Source organism: Euleptes europaea, chromosome 14 (assembly GCF_029931775.1).
Source record: "Euleptes europaea isolate rEulEur1 chromosome 14, rEulEur1.hap1, whole genome shotgun sequence".
NCBI lineage: Eukaryota > Metazoa > Chordata > Lepidosauria > Squamata > Sphaerodactylidae > Euleptes > Euleptes europaea.
The window spans coordinates 40,792,620-40,798,619 of record NC_079325.1 but is presented as its reverse complement, the minus strand read 5'-3'; positions in this window follow the sequence as shown (position 1 = coordinate 40,798,619).

The window sequence follows — 6,000 nt, the reverse complement described above, 5'->3', positions numbered from 1 at the left end:
ACGACCACTAAAAACAGAACCTTTAAGGATAGGGCTTGGAAGGGGGAGTGGAAATCAAGATGTCCTCCAACCCCTAACTCAGAGTACCAGTTTAGCTTCTATTGAAGCCGAGCCTCCTGAAATTGCTCTCCAGCCTTGCTAGCCCACGGACTACTTTGCGTTTCTTTGCTGCTGCTATCTGCCCCATGGGAAACCTGCATGTTTCCAGTGAGGGCTGGCAATGGATCCAAATTACTATCTGCTCACTACATGTTTTGCTGATTGGGGCATAGTAAAGGTATTGGGGGAGGGGTCATGGCTCAGTGGGAAGGGCACCTGCTTTGTGTCCAGAAGATCCCAGGTTCAATCCCTGCCATCTCTAATTCAAGGATCTCAGCTCCAGACTCAAGCCAATCAGAGGATACAATACTCAGTTGAATGAACCAATGGACTGAACTGATAAGGCAGCTTCGTAGGCATGATTCCGTGTCCAGCTTAACAACATGGTATCCCTTTCTTACCTTGATTATAATCTTCCTGTGGGCACCTGGCTGAGAACAGGATTTTGAGCTAGATGAGCTTCCCTCCTTGATGCACGCTGCAACTGCATTGTCTTGTGCTTAAAAGGCTGATTAATGCTATTTCATGATAAATAGAACCTCTGTGTACAGAGGCAGTGTACCTCTGAATAGTGGCACCTGGCCTGCCACAGATGGATACGAAATACCTGACTCTGGTGTGATCCAGCAAGGCAAATTTTTGGAGGCTGGCATTCCACTTAGGCGACACATTTTCTGACGGCTGGAAGAGTGAGCTGGAGAAGCCCTCCCCTCTGCCGCTCCCACTTCTGCTTCAGCCCGAGCACTACACCCAACCCAATGGCGCACCCGCTCTGACAGAGGTCACCACTGGGAAAGCCACACAGCCATAAAGCGAGTAAGAATAACCGTTTCCTGACAAACAGGGCCTCTGGGAAGGGCTTTCCTGCCTCCATGTGGACAGCAGGTTGGGGAGCCAACAGCAGGTTGGGGAACGGTTCTACTTTCTGACCAGCCTTCAGGGTTTGCTTGTTTTTCGCCCCAAAGAGAGCCTGTTGACCTCCATTCACCTCCAATTAATAACTCAGTTCCTACACCAATCTTGGTTTTACTCTTTGGCCCTTGACACAAACCAGAGAGTTCATTAGTCCCAATCGCCTCGGTGTTGTCAGAGACGCAAGCTCTGCCTTCTACGGGCCAAGAGGTTTTCGCTGCAGGGACGAGCCCCAGACACTGCTGGCGAAGCTGGGCCGACACGTGGGATGAGGAAGTGGACTTCACAAGCTGGCCAGCTAGATTCAAATATCCTATCCGTTTTGCTTCTTCTTTGTTAGGGCCCCAAACAGGGGGGTTTCATTTTCAAGTTGTTTTCTTTTTCCTTGTGCCCAACTGAACTGCGTACCCATTTTTCCAATATATTTTGTTCCCCTTGAGTGTAAATTGTATATGGGGGGATGTTGTAGGATAAACAAAGACGGGAACAAGAACGTGGCAGGCTAAAAAATGCTGATGACGGCAATGCATAGAATCCAAAGGAAGCCAACCTGGCCATATCCTAGTGGTGCAATTTAGACCACTGGACAAGGATTGAGGATACCCAGCCTAGGGTTGCCAGCTCTGGGTTGGGAAATACCTGGAGATTTTTGGGGCAGAGCCTGAGGAGGGTGGGGTTTGGAGAGGGGAGGGACTTCAATGCCATAGAGCCCAATTGCCAAAGCGGCCATTTTCTCCAGGGGAACTGATCTCCATCAGCTGGAGATCAGTTGTAATAGCGGGAGATCTCCAGCTACTACCTGGCGGTTGGAATCCCTAACCCAGCCTCAAATCCACCCTCCACTGTAAGAAACTAGATGGGTGACTTTGGGCCCATCAGTGTCTCTCTGCCTTCTCTGTCACAGGGTTGTTGTCAGGATAAAATGGAGGAGGGAGCCCCTTGAGCCCCTTGGAGGAAGGTTAGGATGAATAAGTACTTGGTAAACAAATAGATATTGGCTCCCCCCTAATGTGTGCGGTTTTAAGGCACGTGACAGAGATGAACAGAATGTCTGGCGGAAGTACCAAAGAAATCTCCACTATTGCAACCAGACATCCCACTTCAATTCCACGTCTCCCTTCTGCACATGACACCCATTATTCATTTATTTCCACACCTGTTTCTGGTTGCTTCCACAGAGAGACACAGAGATGTTTTTTGAGCATCCACCTAATGTCCCCTAATTCCCCTTTTGGAATCCCCCTCCTGCTTTGGTGAGAAATTTGACACGATCTTTTTGGAAAGATCACAAAACGCCTTTGCACATCGTGTAGATGGGAAGGTCACATTTTTGAAGGTTACACTGCCAATGGGGCCTATTTTCCTGGCCCCTTCCCTGTGCAGGTTGCCATTTCCCCCCATACTACTGGAAGGCTTTTTACAAACTTGCCATTTGCTAGATTGCTTTAGTGCAATAAGGTTACAATGATCTATTGTCATGATCTATTAGTGCCTCTGAATTTCCAGTTTCATTTCCCAAAAAAGTCAGCCTTCAACCCTTTTTATTATGGCGATATAAGGTATATCTCTGCAGTGAAAAGGGCTAGGGACTTAAATTGTGGAACTCCCTGATCCAGGATGTGGTGATGGCTGCCAACTTGGAAGGCTTTAAAAGGGGACATGTTCATGGAGGATAGGGCTATCCATGGCTACTAGTCAAAATGAACACTAGTCATGATGCATACCCATTCTCTCTAGTATCAGAGGAGCATGCTTATTATATTAGGTGCTTTGGAACACAGGCAGGCTGCTGCAGTCGTCTTGTTTGTGGGTTTCTTAGAAGCATCTGGTTGGCCACTGTGTGAACACACTGCTGGACTTAATGAACCTTGGTCTAATTCAGCATGGCTTTTCTTGTGTTTTTATGTTCTTATGAACTGAATTTAAAGAACACACAAAAGGCATTCACAGTACAATCAAACTCTCAAAACCCAACACCAAAAAATGAAGTACCAAAACTGTTGACAAAAATTTTTTTGGAAAAAAGAAAAGAAACTGGGAATGTTTGCACATACCTACATGGCAATATACTGGAAACAAAAGGAACTTTGCAAAGGGCAAGGAAATTAATGGTGTACAAACTCAACAAAAGTGTGAAATTCTAACACAAATTTAGTATTGCCTACTGGCAAGCCCCTCATTGGCTGAGCTGATATGATGTCACAGAAGTTTAGATGGGAGCTGGAGAGAGAGGCGCTGGAAAAGGAAAGGATGTTGAATGTCATGGATGTGAGGAGGAAAGGGACTGGCAAAAGACAGGGATTACGGGAAAGGACACAGAAGGCAGAAGCCTAAGAAAAAAGTGGAGAAAGCCGAAGGAGGTGGGGGAACCTGCCAAATTTTCTTAGCATCTCTGCAGCGCATAACCACAGTCACAGAACTGGTCCGTAGGGTATGCTTCCATTCTGCAATATCTCCTCCTCTATAAAACCAGCCCCTCTGGTTTATGTCAGCCTCTAGCTAAGCTGATGTTTGCAGGCTGATCTGAGGCAAGTAAGGTTGAAATACAAGACTTCTTCTAAAAAAAAGTAAAACAGCAAACCTTCACAAGCTCCCCCCTCCCCCCAACCTATTTTGATGAAAATCCAGCTATAATGATCTAGGGAAGCTAGCCAAAAATTGGACGAATCAAATCGCACTATTGATCAAGAGATCCTTAGATTCCACCCCCCCCCCAAAAATTCTGATGGAAAAATAATTTGGATTGTGTGAAGTATCATCTCGGGAGAATTCCACTGTGATTTGATTATTTTCCATCCCTTGACACGGTGGGTCTTTTATTAACCGGCTGCTTTGCTTTCAAAAGGAGCCATTTACAGCTTTGCTTTTTTCGAAGAAACCCGTCATAACGTTAAAAAAATATCTATCCCCCTCCGTATCGTAACTCAAGTGTCAGGATGGATTACGTTGACTGGGCTTTGTCACTTCCCAACGGGACGGAACTTCAAAACAGACAGTGTTTCCCTTTGGTAACATATCACGGATTGCATTAGAGCAGTATGTGGAATTCTGTCACTTAATGTGTTAAAGTTGGCATGCATTTGTATCCTGGCGCAAGGTGAGAAATTACTTAGCGAACAATACACTTTGCTTCCCGCGCAGGCCCGCTTCCCTCCCCCTCCTCCTTTATGAGCCTCCAAGTCAAGTGTGACTGTTTCGCCAAAAAATCCATGCCTTTAGCCGTGAAAAAATGTACATTAAAAAAACCCCAAAACACATCAAATGGAAAGAAAAGACCAGCTGGTTTTATTCACAACCAGAAGTAATGGCCTTTTCAAACTCTTTATAAATATTAGAAGCAGATGAGTTTACCGAAATCGAGAAAAAAGTTTCTTTGTGTTGACAAGACAGCTAATTACCGTGAGTTTCTACCAAATAATAAATGGATGTTTCTTGCGGGGAGGGGACAGAGTGGGGAACTTCTGGCTAAATGAATATTTTTCACAGGCTGTTTGGAAACAACTTTCTTTCTCCCCCCCCCCACCCCCCGCCTTTCCAGAGCTATTTTGAAAACTGTCCCCAAACCCCAAAGTTGCAAAATGTTGGTTTTCTTTTGTGGTCACCCGAAGTTTTTACATCTTTTGACAAAGCCAGTGAGAAAGTGGAAACATCTGAAGAATGGTTACATCAAAAGAGTGAGGCTCAGTGAAATCAGGATCAAACCGTGGCCATCTTTGTCTCCTTAAGATCTGGAGCAGAGCATGAGGGTCTGGCGTGCCGTTGGCATCACTTCTAGGCCTGAACCCTTAAGTCAGCACACAGGTTAGGTTAAGAAGCCAGGGTTATGAAAAGAGGGATAGTTGGCGTGGCGTAGTGGTTAAGAGCAGTGGACTCTAATCTGGAGAACCAGGTTCAATTCCCCACTCCTCCACATGAAGCCTGCTGGGTGACCTTGGGCCAGTCACAGCTCTCTCCCAATTCTCTCAGACCCAGCTACCTCGCAAAGTGTTTGTTGTGGGGAGGGGAAGGGAAGGCGATTGTAAGCCACTTTGAGACTCCTTAAAGGTAGAGGAAAAGTGGGATATAAAAACCAACTCTTAAGAACATGAGAACAGAAGAAAGGCCCTGCTGGATCAGACCAAGGCCCATCAAGTCCAGCAGTCTGTTCACACAGTGGCCAACCAGGTGCCTCTAGGAAGCCACCAAACAAGACGACTGCAGCAGCACCATCCTGCCTGTGTTCCACAGCACCTAATATAATAGGCATGCTCCTCTGATCCTGGAGAGAATAGGTATGCAGCATGACCAGTATCCATTTTATCTAATAGCCATGAATACCCCTTTCCTCCATGAATACTTCCACTCCCCTCTTAACTAATCCATTTTAACTAATACGCATGAATACCCCTTTCCTCCATGAATATGTCCACTTCCCTCTTAAAGCCTTCCAAGTTCTTCTCCTCCTCCACCCTGACAAGAAGATGAAACATCTCCCATTGGAGGAAGGGGTCAAGTCATCTTTGAGCCTTAGGGACGTATATTCATTTCCAACACACCATCTCATTGGGCAAACTTTTTCTCCCTGCACGGTCAGCGTCTACCGTGTTGATTCAACAGCTAGATTCGAGTCTGGGAGCAGCAAGATTTCCAGGGTATAAACTGCTGAATGTTAAAGCTCCCTTCCTCAGATACTTAAGGACGGGAGCTCTGACTCACGAAAGTTTATACCCTGGAAATCTTGTTGGTCTTTAAGGTGCTCCTAGATTTGAAGCAAGCTCTTCTACTGCAGACCAACAAAATTACTACCCACTTGAAATGTGTTGATTCAGATTAACAGTAGACGTTTGATATTTTCTGATACAGTGTTTTAATGCTACCCAAGTTTAGCTGCTTCAGAAGCCTTTTGGCTGGGAAAAAGGTCTTCCGAAATAAATGAATACTAAAAAAAAGAACTAGAAAAACTGCAACCACCATTTTCACCAGAGCAACAAAAGCCAATGAGAAGAATGG